Here is a 17,448-nt window from a genome sequence, read left to right on the forward strand (position 1 = left end):
TACAGCATGTATGTAATTTGCAATGTCAAGAAAGCAAGTCTCTGCTTTCGTAAAGTATAAATAAAATTAAACTATTCCGACTGTCTTCCTTTCTCTTCTTCTGAAATTGATTGTTAAATAATTTTGTGACTGAAATCATTTTGTCAAAAGTAAATTTGTTCATAAATTAAAATATACACTTTTATTGGATGCAAAGTGTCTAATGCCTCTGATGTAAGGAGGTGTGTTCTACAACTGACTTCAAGGTCACTATACATCAAGGATAAGGAAGAACCTCCTTTGGCAACAACCCTTTGATGAATTGTGTATGTATGTATCTATGAATGTATATGTGTGTGTGTGTGTGTGTGTGTGTGTGTGTGTGTGTGTGTGTGTGTGTGCATATATATATATATATATATATATATATATATATATATATATATGCACGTATACATACGCACACACACATATAGGCATTTGATATGCACATGGTAAGTTTTTTTACTTATACATTACGAGGGTCATAGTGTTTTGTAACTAAGTATTCAAAAAAAAAAAGTTCACCGAATGAGTCTGAGTGAACGTTGTGTGCAGAGGTATGAAAGTAATAGGCAAAGAAATGTGTGCTTGAGTTTACTAGATTGTAAAATACTGATGTGAAGTAACAGGGCTTTTTTGCATGTGCGTATATATGTGTCTGTATATATGTGCACACCTATGTGTGCACGTGTTTGTGTGTGTGTGTGGGGGGGTACATTTCCTTCCACCCAAATGCAGTTAAACTCTGATTTCATTATATTTATTAGTGGGTGCAGTTGACACTACCTCTTAAATAGGGATGTGTGAGACAGGAGGAGGGAGAGGGAATCCCTAACAAAACTAGTCCTTCTTTCTGAAGACTACTTCAGCTGTTTTTTTTTTTCTGATGATCTTATTTACTTCTATTTATTATTGAATTAGGTTGATCTCTGTTATGTGCTAAAATGCTATAACAAATGTTGAGATAAGCTAAGGTGAATTTCCTTTTGGTACATTTTTCTGTGATAAACCCCTACTCAGCAAAATGGTTTTATTCTAAAAATAATCAGTCATTACTTTTACTTCACTCCCTCTGATAGCTTGTTAAATATACCAAATTAGTCATATATGTAACAGTCAAAGCATTTAACATAGCCAAATGTGTCTTTGTTTCAATGCTGTGCTTGAATTCATTACTCTAAAATGGTTTATTCATGCTGGAAAGCACATGGTGTTATACCCAAATAAAATCATATTTTATCATGTAGTTTAAGTAAATTTTGTTGAAATTTTCTGCCTTAAGAGAAATTTTTGAATACAGTTGCACAGCCCATTGTTCCTTCAAAAATGGTTTCTGTGCTTTTTTTTCAATGTTGTATTAACAAATTGTGAACATTCAGTGTATTTCTTTGTTATAAAGTGGGTTGATTCTCAAAAATTCCTATGTCAAAAAGTTACTCCTCTCTTTTACTTGTGTTGTGCATTCGGGTAATGTTTAAAATATAGTTTTAATTCTTCCAGAATTGCTAGCCTTTTAACTTCTTCCACATCTCTTGTGAACATCTATGCCTTCTATCCCTCCAAAGGAAATTGAAATAATTATGTTATTTACATATAAATGGCAGTGTTGCGTAACAAAGTTTCCTCAAGCTGCAGCGGTACAACTCTACACTATAACAAGCAGTATTTTGTAAAGTAGTGCCAAGTTTTAATTTTTAAATAGATTTTTAAACAACAAAGTAATTTCTAAAGCAGATACTTGTATGATAGCTCTTACCTTCTTTCTTCACACTGACACTGATTACCTGCTACTGGTGTGGGAGCTGAAGAGTGCAGACACTGAGGACTGGATTACACAAGAGTTGCGCTCAGTGTAAATCTGCTCTGATTCCAAACGATTGCTCTAAGTGTAAGTGACTTACTTCAGCATAAGTTCTATATGTATAAATAGGCTTACATTGGGAGCCAGATTCCAAAAGACCTGCTTTCAGCTGACCTCAGTGCAAGTTGTCACTTACACTGACAGCAAGTCTTTTGGAATCAGGCCCTTAGTCTACAATACAAATCTTGCAATAAGCTGACTCTTAGCTTAAATTTACAATTCACCCTACAGTGGCTATCATCCCCATCAATGTTACCCAAAGATCACATATCAAGAAAAATCTTGTTGATTGGATGGGAAATAGGAAATTCACCCCAGGGATCACTTCTGTGGCTCTGCTCAACAGTGGCACAGGAAAATAATTTTCTGGGGTGGCAAAAGCCAGAGTACCATTTTGGATGGACTTGTATAGGCCCTAGGGCCAATATCCTAGTACCTACATATGAACCTATATAATACCTCAACACTGTTGAGACATTAAATATCAAACTGAATACTTTCTTATTAGGGGACTTCTAATTACCCAAGCTTAGATTTGCACACTTGCACCTCTAAAAAATTTATGCTCAGTGCAATACCAATGTACTAAGGATGACTGTAAGGTGAAAAGTTACCAGATAGCTGGGCAGCCACAGCAGAAGTGGTAAAGTAGACAGCTCGAAAGGTGCTTGGTGTGACATCTGGACAGAGAAAGGAGGACAGTTGTGGAATGAGGAAGTACAGAAGAGTATACAGAGGAAGAGGGAAGTGGGATTGTCAGAGAGATGAAGAAAGTAGACTGGAGTACAAAGAGATGAGGTGTATGGTTAAGAGTGAGGTGGCAAAGACTAAGGATAAGGCACATGGTGAGCTGTATGAAAGGTTAGACACTAAGGAGGGAGAAAAGGACCTGTATCGGTTGGCTAGACAGAAGGACCAAGCAGAGAAAGATGTGCAGCAGGTTAGGGTGATAAAGGATAATGAGGGAAATGTATTCACAAGTGAGGAGAGTGTGTTGAGAAGATGGAAAGAATACTTTGAGGGGTTGACGAATGAAGAGAATGAGAGAGGGAGAAGATTGGATGATGTGGGGATAATGAATCAATAAGCGCAATGGATTACAAGGAGGAAGTAAGGACAGATTTGAAGAGGATGAAGAATGGAAAGGCTGTTGGTCCAGATGACATACCTGTGGAGCATGGAGGTGTTTAGGAGATATGGCAGTGGGTTTTTAACCAGATTGTTTAACGAAATCTTGAAAAGTGAGAGGATGCAGAGTGGAGAAGAAGTGTATTGGCACCAATTCTTAAGAATAAGTGTGATGTGCAGAGCTGTAGTAACTATAGAGGAATGAAGTTATAGGAAAGAGTAGTGGACACTAAGTTAAGAAGGGAAGTGATGATTAGTGAGCAGTGGTACAGTTTCATGCTGGGAAAGAGCACTACAGATGTGATGTTTGCTCTGAGGGTGTTGATGGAGAAGTATAGAGAAGGTCAGAAGGATTTGCACTGTGTCTTTGTGGAGTTAGAGAAAGCATATGACAGGGTTCCTAGAGAGGAGGTGTGGTATTGTATGAGAAAGTTGGGAGTGCAGAGAAGTATAGAAGAGGGTACGGGATAGGGGCAAAGGCAGTCTGACAGTGGTGAGGTCTGTGGTAGGAGTGATAGATGTGTTCAAGGTGGAGGTGGAATTGCATCATGGATCAGCTCTGAGTCCTTTCTTATTTGCGATAGTGATGAGTAGGTTGACAGACGAGATCAGACAGGAGTCCTCTGGACTATGTTTGTCAATGACATTATTGTGATAACCTGAGATGCTGCCAGCCCAGCTAGATAGAATTTTGTAAATGATTCTATGTCATTGTAAATATTAATATGATCCACAGGCTTTTTTATGTGTTATGTGCTGAGCTTCAGAAACGTAACCACAATGCACCCTGCTGGGAAAACAGCAGAAATTAGTATAAACTCTATGCCTATGTAATGTATGTTTTATGGTAGAGACTGGGACATGCAAAGTTAACTTGCAAACTCTAAGAAAATAAGCTGATAAGTAAAGAATTTTATGACAGGGTGTGATCTCAAGCTAAGAGACAGGATATCTAGGCTAGGAGTTTCTTTCGATTGTCTTAAGACAGAAATAATTACTAGGTTTCATGTGTAAAGTGTCTTTTATTGCTCTGTGACTTCCTGGCAGCTGCAGAGCACAAAGAAATGTAAAATTTTAAGTTCTGTGGGCCTGGGAACTTGAGGAGGTGACAAGAATGATGTAATCTGAAATGACTCAACAGTAATGTGTATTATCAATTTAAAAACTATTTCAGAGAGAAAGAGAGGGCATTTTTGTATTTTGTTCTAAATCTGACAACTCACCAGTGCTTGCTTTGCTCTGTAAGTAAGACTTAGATCTTAGTATTTCTCTTAGAGATAGGAATATAGCCAGATTAGTGTACATGTTTTCTATATTTATGTGAGACTGTCCTACAATGTTGTTTTGAAGTATTTCCTGTGATTTCTGAGCTCTCTGCTGTCACTGTGTTGAGTTAATAAGTATTGTCTTGTGCTTTCATTATGTATTATTAAATATATTTAAACCTTTTGACTGTGGCTGTTTTGTGTAGAGATATTTAAGCTCTTAGTATACTTATATGTATTTGGTGATACTATACAAGCCACTCCTAAATAGCCTTCAAGTCTCAGTCACACTTGCCAATTGGATAATAATAACATTGCACAGTAGAATTGGACACCCTTTGGTAAGGGCCTTTATGATATCTGATAGCACTGGTTGGTGGCAGTCGGTACTACCTTATAGTCTGGGCAGAAGGGGGCACATCTAGTGAACCTGTGCGAGCCTTCCCCAGGAGTGTCTGTGTGTTTGTATATAAATCAAATCTCAAAGTGTGTGTGTGCATCAGCTACTTGGGCAGGGACATGAAGCACTGGTTGGACAGAGAAGTTGCTGGAGGTTTTGGCTTGACCACTTGGCTGAGATCTGAACCCTATAGCCATGCCAGTGGAGAGTCTTATTGGGGATCTGGAGAGAAAGGGAGAAACTAGCCCCAGACTGACTGTGATCTCTGTGTGCTCTTAAGTGATATTGCACTTTACTGTGTGTGCACTTTTTATTCTCCCAATGTGCATGTCCCTCACTGGTGTTAGTGGTGAAGCTTGATGCTTCTTGATTACTGGGCCTGTGCACAGGTGTCACAATTGTGATCTGTAATGGGAGTAGTGGACAGGTTGAGAAGACCCTGGAGAGATGGATATATGTGCTAGAGAGAAGAGGAATGAAGGTCAGTAGGACTAAGACAAAGTATATGTGTGTGAATGAGAGGGAGGACAGAGGAATGGTGAGGATGCAGGGAGTAGTGTTGGTGAAGGTGAATGAGTTTAAATATGTGGGATCAACAGTTCATAGTAATGGTGAGTGTGGAAGAGAGGAGAAGAAGAGAGTGCAGGCAGAGTGGAGTGGGTGGAGAAGAGTGCCAGGAAAGATTTATGACAGACGGGTACCAGTAAGAGTGAAAGCAAAGGTCTACAAGATGGTAGTGGGACCAGCTATGTTATATGTGCTGGAGACAGTTGCACTGACAAATAGACAGGAGTTAGAGCTGGAGGAGGAAGAGTTAAAGATGGTAAGATTTGCACTGGGTGTGACGAGGATGGACAGGATTAGAAATGAATGTATTAGAGGATCAGCTGAGATTGGACGGTTTGTAGGCAAAGCCAGAGAGACATGCATCTGGAGCATTTGTCCCCAGGCCTCCGCTGAAAATTGACTTTGTTGCAAGTTGGGCTTTTCCAGTTAACAAATGTTAAATAAATAAATTGTGTTGGTTTGAACATGTGGTGGGGAGGGATGCTTGGTATATTGGGAGAAGGATGCTAAGGACTGAGCTGCCAGGCATGAGGAAAAGAGGAAGGCCTAAGATAAGGTTTATTGATGTGGTGAGAGAGGACATGGTTGGTGTGACAGAGCAAGATGTAGAAGAAAGGAAGAAATGGAATCAGATGACCCGCTGTGGCAACCATTAAAGGAAGCAGCGGCAAGATTTAAACACAGTGATCGTTTTTAGTTGAATACACCCTTAATCATATTTTTCCAGATCTAGGCTTGACTATTACAGTCTTACTGCAGTTTATCAAAACTTTTATTGTCTCACTGACCGATAATGCTTCTACACTGAACCCTGTCTTATCATTTGCTGTAGGTATTCTTGCACATACCCAGCAATTTGTCTTATTAAAAGAAGCTGCATACATTTTTTGCATTCTTATAAAAACATTAAAGTCTGGTGTCCATTTATGTATACTGACATCTATTTTCCCCACTGGAAATCCATCACTAATTTGTACATACATTATTAACATCAAAAACAAAAAACTGAGTTTTTTAAACATTTCTTCTCTCTTTTTGTTATCCAGCTTCCCTGTGTGCCACATCTGAAAAACAGATAAGAATTCATTTATCTGCCTTTTCCTGCTTTCCCTGTTTTATTATTTTGCATTGATCCTTATGTACCAACATGGTTTTCTTAGGCTTTTTTACATTTTTTACCTTTAGGACCAAAGGTCCAGTTATTTCCTTGACTTCAAAAGGTCCTTGCCAGATACTGTCCCATGGACCAGTTTTATTGAAATTTTTTACCATAACTTTATTTCCAATTTGAATGTTTTCTTCTTCTGAGAATAGCGGAACCTTTTTCCATAAATGGAATGTTTAGTCTCTAGCTATGCCTTGGCATATTTCTTGCAGGTCTTTCATCCGTTGTTGATGTTTTGATGCCTTCAACAGTGGCCTCTCACTCCGGATCTCCAGATCAAAAGGGAACTGTAGGGGCATCTTCCTGCCTGTCATCACTTCAAACAGGGATATGCCTATTTTATTACTGTGTGTTGATCTAATTCCCATCAGGATGTTAGATAAATGTTTTACCCAATCGTTTCCTTTTTCTATGCATATCTTTTTTAGCCTATCCTTTAAAGTTCTGTTGTATAATATCTATCACTGCTCTTCCCTTATCAGACTCATCATTAACTACAATGCCCGTTTGTTATATACATATCCAAGCAAATCGCTCAGCTGGAAAAGCCATAAAAATTTCCAACCAAGAAAATTAAAGGCCTTGAATCCTTCAACTACCCCAATAGATTAGTATGACTCTTCTTATCCTCAGTAGACTACAAGTTGCTGATAGGTGATCGGTATTTCGCTTTTTAAACCATGAAAGACCCTATCCTATTTGACCTTCTATTTCTTTTCCAAACCAATGTCTCTAGAAGCACCTGCACTACAAAATAAATCTAGATCAACAAATAAAAAGACCTGAAGGATCGTTAGGTTTCTAACTTAACGTATTCTTAGCCTGTGGAATATGTGACCAGGTTAGGTCAAACAAAGTACTACTTTCAATATGTGTAAGTCTTGTCTTGATGACTGGATGGGCAGAAACAAATTTACACCACAATTATCATATACAACTCTGCTCAGCTTTGGAGGTGAGCACAAGTTTTTGGCAAGGATTGCTAGAACCTTTAAGTTTATCTACTTAAAGGTTTATATTGGCTAGGCATCTTATGGTCCCCTTGATCATTTGCCTGGTATGTTCCTATATACATCACTTCCTTATGTCAGCAGGTGGCCCAGTCATATTCTACCCCCTCCTTATAACTTTTTCCACTCTGCTGCTAACCTCTAGAGTTCTGTGCAGGCCCCAGGACTCTGTGCATAGGTCACTTTAAAAGTTAGTAAATTCAATGTTTTTGATGCTCAGTTAATGTTGCTATGTCTTCCCCTTGGCATATCCTGTTGTAGCTAATTATAGCTTTTAGGAGAACACTGAAATTGTACTGAAATTGAGCTGTGTAATTTAGCTGAGAAATGCAAACTCATGTGAATAGTTACATCAATTGATGCATGCAAAGGGAAATAATAGCATTAGTCTCATTGATATCTAAGTGATATATAATTATGGCAAGAGATCATTTACAACTACAGCTTCAGGCAAAGAAAGTTAATTATCCATAAAGGTGTAAGACAATTTGCAGTTTGACAACACAGAGTATATAGGTATTGTCATCGGAATGCAAATGTTTCAAATGTTACGCTTTGTTTTAATGCAATTACAACATGTGGAGAAAAATGCTCAATTAACAGATTATCTTGCAGTGAAAAACTCATTTTAAGACCAATTTTCATTGTAAGATAATTGACATACTACTGCTTCACTTTTTCAGTGCATAGCCATGTTAACTGCTAAGTCACTTAGTTAATGAAGCAAGACACAAAAATATCTGGGTGATATAAAGAGCTATGGACGTTAACTGGAAGCAGGGAAAAAGGTGATATAGGCTTGAATGAGTTAACTTATCATTTAAGAAATGGAATAAGTCTGTGTACTTCAATAGCCGCTAAATTCTCCAGAATATTGTCAGAGATTACAACAAAACTAACAAAGTGGGTTTGAAAAGAGGAGATAAACTACTACTACCAAATCCATGTGCTGGTAACACATAACCTCATAAAATGACATGAAACATCTGGCAAGATGAAGACTACAATGATGGTAAAAAGTAATGTGGATGTGATTGACTTACAGCAGTAAAAAATATAAATATTGACACAGAAACATCAAGCTGAAAGGAGTATCCAAACCTTGTAGTGAGCATTTTACTTTTGTTAAAAGTACATAGCTGTGTCCTTCATTTTCAAGTGAGAATTAAGTTTCAGAACACTGTCAGTCTTTCAATAGCACACAGTCATAAGCTCAAGGCAACTAGGAAAAGCTGACTGATAACTGCATTTTTCACCTTCCAAGGCAAGATATCGGGATCAAACACCAATCTGTGTTTGTAAACTTGTCATTTTTCATTAAGTAACACTCATTAAGTAACACTCAGATGGTAGTCAGGAGGAAAGACAAGAACTGGTGCAAACCTGATAGATCTCCTGGATGTGTGCAGAGCTGGAATCTATTCCAAACTGATAAGTACACTTTTTGCAACTTAATTTGCACTGTGCTCTATTTATACATTTGCTTATTATTTATACATTTGTTGTATTGTTTCTGTCCTTTGTTGTCTCCACTGTGGTTTTTCTCAGAGTAGCTCAGAAGCTACTTTCAGGTGAGGGGGGGGGGGTTGTTTAGCCAGCCCACATCCTAGCTGTTAGTCATTGCCTGAGGTGTACTTTCTGTTTTGTAATTCCAGTACAGACTGCATTTCTGTGAACTGGTGCAAAGCTGATAGATCTCCTGGCTGTGTGCAGAGTCAGACTCTATTCCTAACTGATAAGTACATTTTTGCAACTTAATTTGTACTGTGCTGTATTTATACATTTGCTGTATTGTTTCCCTCCCAGCCTCCCTGTTGGTATCTTTTTCTTATACTTGGTGACTTTGCAGTTGCCCGTCCCTACAGTAAAGTTCATCTGGAACACTCCTCCCAGTCTAGTGTCATTAGTTCATTTTACCTATTACAGAGAGAACATTTCAGAAGGCCAACCCACTTAGTTTCTTAAGCTTGAATTACCTTCTGCTCCTCCTTTCTCCCTTTCCCCTTTACTAAAAAAAAAACTTTGCCAGAATCTCCCTGTGTTCTTACTGAGTTTGCTTCTCAGCTGATAAGTATATTTATTTGGCACTTTTTAACTGTTCAGAGTTGAATAAAACAATAATTGAATTCACTTCAGAATACATTTTGAATAAATTGCATTTATTTAAACTCTATTTGCTTTAATACAGCTACATACTCAAGGGTGCTAGCTTGTACTGGATTTGAATTAGCTGCTTTTCTGTAAAGAAACAATAATTCTAAGCTTGTTTCCTACCTTTCCTGTAACTAGTCTGGTCCAGATACAGATTTGCTGTATCCAGGACTGTTTGTAAGCTTCTGAGCACCCCAAGCCTTTCTGTGTTAGAGGGAAGCCTTCTAGCTTATCAGTGAGAGTGGTAAGCACTAGGTAGCCTATCTACCACAAAAGGAGTGGTTTCTGGCCCAGAAATTGTAGTTTATTGGCTGTTTGGGCAGTTTTTTCCAACTCTTTCAACTTTCTGGTTTAAAAGCCAGTGTTTGAGCTTTTCCCACTTTTCCTGTAACTAGTCTAGTCCAGATACAGATTTGCTGTATCCAGGACTGTATGTAAGCCTTGGAGCCCTTAAGCCTTTCTGTGTTGGAGGGAAGCCTTCTAGCTTATCAGTGAGAGTGGTAAGCATTACATAGCCTTTCTACCACAAGGGGAGTGGTTTCTGGCCCAGAAATTGTAGTTTATTGGCTGTTTGGTTAGTTTTTTCATCTCTTTCAACTTTTTGGTTTAAAAGCCCACGTTTGCACTTGCTTCCTACCTTTCCTGTAACTAGTCTAGTCCAGATACAGATTTGCTGTATCCAGGACTGTTTGTAAGCTTCTGAGTGGTGTCAAAGTCTGCTCTTCAATTTTTCCCTTAGATCTGCTAGTTCTCTCCTCTCCTCTCCTGCACGTTTACTACCTTATTATTCTAGCACTTTACCAGACTTCTTGTAGCAATTATTGTAGCACACAAGAGTGCTACCAGCGCTAAATGTTCTAAAAGGAAACAGCTCCAGCAATAAATATTAATGTCCACCCCTTCCAGGTATGTCTAAAGGTCAGTTCCCTGTGCTTCCTCCTATTAACCTGGTGAACTTTGGCATTCTGAGGCAATGTAGCAACTGCCTCTTGTACACTGACATCCCTCTCCTCTTATCTCCCAACACTAAGACTTGCGAGAGATGCACCTATATATTCAAATTGGAAGCCACACACCCTCCAGCCAAGACCAGACTAGCTGGTCAAGAGGAGAAGGTCAACACTTGCACCAAACCACATGGAACACATAGCCTTCCAGAACACACACCAGCACTGCCTTCACATAAAAATACAAACCACGCACCCACCTTTGTGGAGGCTCTTAATAAAAATTTACCCAAACAGCAGAGACCTCCAGGGCAGAAATGCACTCGACCCCCACAACCCAACACTAATCACGAGACAAATAACTTTCCTAAACAGTGTGCCACTCAACCAAAGCCCCTAAGGCAAAACAGCATGCCCAACTTACTGGTCATAGGTGACTCAATAGTGAGGCACACTGATGTCCCACTCACTAGGTTGAATAAGGAGAAAGTAACAGTCAGCTGCCTGTCAGGTGCCAGGATCCACCACATAACGCATGCACTCAGGTCCCTCAACAACAGGTACAAATATGACTCTGTCATTGTACATGTGCAAGTGAATGACCTCAGATGTACCTTCCTGGACTACGTGAAAAGAGACATGAAGTAGTTCTCAGATTATGTAGACCAGGCAAGTGTGACCCTAGCCTCAAGCAGCATCCTACCAATACCCAGAATGATACCACATTACAAGCAGAAAATTATTGGTTTCAACAATTGGCTAAGTTTCTCATGTCATTCTAAGGGGATCCAGTATCTGTCTGCCTGGGATGACATGATTGACAGACCTCAATGCTTTACCAGAGATGGCCTACATCTGTCACCACAGGCTTCCGTATACTGGCCAAGGCTCTTTCCACCCCTGTAGTGGCTTTTTTAGGCAGTGTTCCAAAGACCAAATTACCACCATAACAGCTACAAACAAATGCAATCTGAGGGTCATGCTGCTAAATGCTAGCAGTCTAAATTTCAAAATGCACTTGCTCAAAGTACTGATTAAAATGGAGAACATTGACATTTGTGCCATAACAGAGACCTGGTTCAAGGCAGCATAAAGCACCCTTGCCCTACCAGGCTATAACTCATTCCACACCTTTTGGCCCCAGAACTTGGACCAATGCTCCAAAGGCAGTGGTGTTTCCATATTCATAAAGGATGCACACACCTCCAGACTGGTAGCCCAACATAATGCATCTGAGATACTTCAGACGCAGCTAACATTGGGTAAGACAGCAATTCAGGTTGTAGCCTGCTATAGATCCCCAACCATGTCCCAAGGCTCACACTCCACATTCCAAAGCACCCTGGAGAATATTTGGGTCCAATCTAACATGATCATACTGGGCGACTTCAACTACCCATACATGAACTGGGAAAACTACTCATGTACCAATACACTTGCCCAATGTTTCCTGGAATTCATTAATTCCAATGCCCTGGACCAGCTTATTCTTACCCCCACTAGAGGTAGCAACATCCTTGACCTGGTCATTACTAACATGGGCAACCATTGCTCTAAACCAATAGTCAACTCCTTTCTGGTTAGATCCAACCACAAACTAATCAGCTTGGAAAGCCACATCTCTCCCACCCCACCCCACCCCACAAAGGTAACCACTGTGAAAAATGTCTCCAAAGCTAACTTTGGGCTTTTAAAAATAGAGTTGGATAATTTCACGGTACCCATGCTAATGGAGAATAGTTGCATGACTGCTGAATCATACACCAATACACTGTACGAACATGTACAGAAATGCATGGATCTCGCCATACCCAATAGAACCAAGACACTCTCCTCCAAAAAAAGAAAGTCAATCTGGTGGTCCCCTGCCATAAAAAAAACTCTACAACAGAAGGAGGAAACTAATGCGGAATAAGGTGAAGTCCCTAGAGTGGAAAAACACCCTTTATCAGCCTCAACAATAAGTTGAGATCCCTCATCAAATCCTCTAAAGCTAGCTATGAAAACAGAATTGCAGCAGATAGTAAAGACAACCATAAGGCCTTCTATAGTTATGTAAAGAATCACCATGGCAATAACCAGATTTTCTCTGAGATACTGCACAATGGTACATCCTATACTGAGCCAACAGATACTGCCAATATACTGGCTGACAGATTCAGTGACAACTTTCCCCCTTTCCCCCCAAAGGACCAGTCACAATACCAATAGTTTGCCAGGCACCCAGGATTACTGCTGCACAGGTTAAGACAGCACTGTCCAAGGCCAAGAATACAGCTTCTATGGGACTTGATAATATCCCTGGCTATGTTCTACATGAACTACAGAATGAACTGGCACCTCACCTGTGTGCCCTGTTTAATCACACCTCAGGCTTTGTCCCTACTGAATGGTGCACTGCTACAGTCATTCCTCTCCACAAAGGAGGAGCAACTACAGACCCTGGGAACTATTGCCTCATTAACCTGATGAGTCTGATATGCAAAGCTATGGAACACATCATCATGGACCTAATAAACAAGATATAGGGAATCTCCAAACTCTGGATCCCACACAGTTTGGTTTTGTGAAGGGTAGATCATGCCTCCTCAACTTGGTCAACTTCTTTGAGTCAGTCACCAGAGCTGTGGATGAAGGTAAGGTGGTTCATACAGCCTACCTTGATCTGCCCAAGACGTTTAATACTATTCCCCACTCAGGAATCATAGAAAAACTCAATAAGCTAGGCATCACCCCTATATCACTAGGTGGTTTGCAAACTGGCTCACAGGTAGAACCCACAGTGTAAAAGTAGCTGACCAGTCATGAGTGGAGTCCCACAGGGTTCCGGCCTGGGTCCTCTCCTGTTTGGTATCAACTTCTCTGAACTCCATGCCAACACAAAGGGACTCTGGCTGACAAAGTTTGCAGATGACTGCAAGCTGGAAGTGTGAAGACTGGTAGACATGGGTGAAGGCTGCCAGCCTAGTCAAATAGAATTTGCTACATAATTCTATCATCTGTAAATATGAATGTGAATCATAGGCTTGTTGTCTTAAATGTAAAGAAATACTGTTACATGTGGAACTGGAAATAAATGTGGCAATAGTGAACTCTTCTGACCAAAGAAAAGCCTATGGTGACCCTTTCAAGTAGACAGTGGTGCCGAAAAGTCTAGATGAAGTAATTCCTTCTATTGTTTTAACCAAGAGTTAAATTGCTAGTCTTAAAAATGCAAATGTATTTTGATTGCTCAGTTCCTGACCAGCTGCAAGATAACAAAAAGGAGATGTTAAGAATGTAAATGTAGTTAATGTGTCAGCCTGGGAACACCAGGAAAGTGTAAAAGATGATGTGATGTTTATCAGAACTGTGATAGCAATTTAAACAGAAAGAATCAGAAGGCATTAATCATTTTTGTCTGACTATCCAACTCAGCACTGCCTGTTGTCTTTTATCTTAGACTTGTGTTTTCTTTTAGAGAGCTAGAAATTAGAGAGTTTAAACTAAGTGTTTTTCTGTGATGTCAGAACTGTACTACATATTTATTTTAAGTATTTCTGTGTGATCTCTGAAATCTGGACTAGCACTGACTGTGTAGTAGAAAGTATTGTCTTGTGGTTTTAATTATTTATTATTAAATATTTTAAAACCTTTTAACTGTGGCTGGTTTGCGTAGAGATAAGTTAAGCTCTAGAGTACATTGCATATTTATATTTTTTTACTGTCCAGGTCACTCCAAATAAGCTTTGACTGTTTAGTCACATCTACCGATTGGATAATAATATTGCACAGTAATAATTGGACACCCTTTTAAGGGCCTTTGAGTAGCTGATAATTATTAGCTGGGTGGTGGCAGGGTACTACTGTATAGTCTGTGTAAAAGGGGCACAGCTGAAGAACCTGTCTCAGCCTTCCCCAGAAGTGTCTGTGTGGGTGTATAAACTCTTATCTCAAAGTGTGTGTGTGTGTGTGTGTGTGTGTGTGTGTGTGTGTGTGTGTGTGTGTGTGTGTGTGTGTGTGTGTGTGTGTGTCTGTGTGTGTGTGTGTCAGCTACTTGGGCAGGGACATGAAGCACTGGTTGGACAGAGAGGGTGCTGGAGATTTTAGCTTGCCCAGCTAGGCTGAGATCTGGACCCTATAGCTGTGCCAGTGGAGAGTCTTATTGGGGACCTGGGGAACAAGGGAGCGACCAGCCTTGGACTGACTGTGATCTCTGTGTGCTCTTAGGGGAAATTGCACTTTACTGTGTGTATTTGTTATCCTTTCCTCATATATGAGATGCCCTCTCTGGTGTTAGTGGTGAGGATTGAGGCTCCTTGATTTCTGGGCCAGGGCACTGGCATCACATATTAATTGGTGGCAGTGGTTGGGATAAGATATCCTCACATTTGTGTTTGGCAGCGGTGGGATATCCACATCACATATTAATTAGTTGCAAATACTAACTGGCTTGTGGTGGTGTGGGTAGTGTGAATCCTGTAGTTTGTGTACAGTGAGCTTTTGAAGGTGTTTTTGTACTCTAAAGCAGCCACACAGTGAATACTCAAGAGTTCAGATCACAATTGTTTTATTTCTTTTGTTAGCTTAGTTAGTCAGGGTGAGCAGGCAACATGTCAGCAGAGGAGTATGGAAAGCTGACAAGGAGCCAGCTGGTGGAGATGTGCCAGGCTAGGGGACTGGTGCATGAAAACCTGACTAAGGCAGACCTGATTGCAGCCTTGGTTACAGCTGCATCAGAAAACAACAACCAGGAGGACAATAAGACTGGCAGTGGTGATATAATTCCCTTGGAGAATGGACAGGTCAACCTTTCTGCAGTGGACTTAAAAATCCAGCTGGAGCTAAAGAGACTTGAGTTGGAGGCCAGGCATGTGGAATTAGAAACAAATGAAAGACTGTGGCATTTGCAGGCTGAGGAGAATGAGAAACTGTTACATCTGCAAGCTGAGGAACAAGGGAGGCAGAGGCAGCATGAGAAGGAGATGCTAGCTCTTTGCCAGAGTCATGGGGGTAATGGGGAAGGGAGTAACTGGACCCCAGAAGCACAAAAGGTCAGGAAATTTATTCCACAGTTTGAAGAGGGGGATAATTTTGACAGTTTCATTCATATGTTTGAGAGGGTATATAAACAGTATGAAGTTGACCAAGGGCTCTGGGTACGGTTCCTGACCCCATTACTCCATGGTAAAGCTGTAACTGCATTAGCTAACATGTCTGACGTTGCATGTTTTGATTATACTGCTGTAAAGAAATGTCTTTTAGAACTGTTTAAGCTAACACCTGAAATTTATAGGAAAAAGTTTCATGAGCATGAACTCAAGGCAGATGAAAGTGTGTGAATATGTTTCTGAATTGAGCACTTATTTCCATAGGTGGGTGAGTGGATGTCAGGTCACCACCTTTGAAGGGCTGGCAGACCATTTGGTGAGGGAACAAGCTCTTAGCACTTTGCCTGAGGACATGAGGATCTTGTTAGCTGATAGACAATGTGCTACTTCAGATGAGTTGGGGAAGAAGGGAGACCTATACCTGGCAAGCAGGGCAGCCCTGCACAGGAAGGAGACCCCCCAGTACTGCTCATGGGTCTAAAGGAACCCATGGTGGGCAGCACAGATTGCCACAACAGAATCTGTCAGTATCAGGGGAAGCCACTAGTCCAGGTACACTTCCAGGACCTAGGGTTAAATTTTTTGAATACAACCAGTGGGGCCATGTGGCATACAGATGCCCACAGGGGCAAGGTGGGGAAAAAAGGTGAGGGAGCCAGTAAGTGGGAAAGACAAAATGCCAATAGTAGGTTGTCTTGGGACAACACGGGTACCAAACTACCACCAGAGGCTATATCCTATTGTAGTGAATGGCTAAGAGGCCATTGCCAAGAGAGACACAGCCTCTGCTATAACCATTGTAAAGCCTGAATGGTTACAGCAGAGCACTACTTGCCTAGACAGTCTACTCCAGTCAGGGCTTTAGGAGGGATCCCATTCCAAATACCTTTGGCTAGGGTTCACCTTGACTGGGAGGGTGGAAAAGGAAGCCAGCAAGTAGGTGTGTTTGAGGATATACCTGCAGATGTCCTGATCGGGAATGATTTTGATAGTGCAGTACCTTGTGCTTATGCAGTTACACGCAGTGAGGCTAGGAAACAAGCATGTGGGTCTGGTAGCCTGGGAAAGACCCAGAAAGACTGCATATTTGCAGCCAGGATTGGTGAGGTGGTTACTTCAGGAAGGGAGCTACTTTGTAGCAGTGAGACTGAATACGAGCCACAGCTGCTTGTGGGTACTGATGTTCCCTTGGACTGGGTAACTGCAAAGGTAGAGGTGAGTAGTAGTACCCAGGCTGACAGTGAGGCACCACTGTCAGAGGATGACAGACTTCCTGTGGAAGGGGAGCTGGGAAGGGTTACAAGGAGAGAGTTGAGACAGGCACAGCTCTCAGACCCTACATTGCAAGGTCTGAGGCAGGTAGCTAGGGAGGCATGTGATTCTCAAGGAAAGGGGGAATCTGTACACTGGGACAAAGGGTTACTATACAGAGAGTGGACCCCTGAGGGAGGTCTAGAAGGTGAGAGAGTACAGCAGTTGGTAGTGCATAGAGCCTACCGTCTGGCGCTTCTAGCCATAGCCCATGATATTCCCTTTTTAGGTCATATGGGTATAAAACGTACAGCGAGGCATATTATGAAAAACTTCTATTGGCCTGGAATTTCCAGAGATGTAACAGGGTACTGCAGGACCTGAGAGCAGTGCCATAAGGTAGGCAAGGCAGGAGACAAGGTGAGAGCTCCTTTGATGCCTTTGCCTGTGAATGAGGAGCCATTTCAGAGGGTAACTATAGATATTGTGGGTCCTCTGAGTACCCCAAGTTCCACAGGGAAGAAGTATATCCTAGTGGTAGTGGATTATGCTATACGATACCCTGAGGCAGTGGCTTTGACCTCCATTGAGA

General features: G+C 41.0%; 1 protein-coding gene across 2 annotated transcripts in view; it reads right to left on the minus strand.

Moving 5' to 3' along the window:
- Positions 1-17,448, minus strand: part of LOC122815408 (bile acid-CoA:amino acid N-acyltransferase-like) — a 533,063-nt gene that overhangs the window by 415,895 nt on the left and 99,720 nt on the right. The gene's annotated exons all lie outside the window — the stretch shown is intronic.

Source organism: Protopterus annectens, chromosome 11.part0 (genome assembly GCF_019279795.1).
Source record: "Protopterus annectens isolate FY-2018-M chromosome 11.part0, PAN1.0, whole genome shotgun sequence".
NCBI classification, from domain to species: Eukaryota; Metazoa; Chordata; order Ceratodontiformes; family Protopteridae; genus Protopterus; species Protopterus annectens.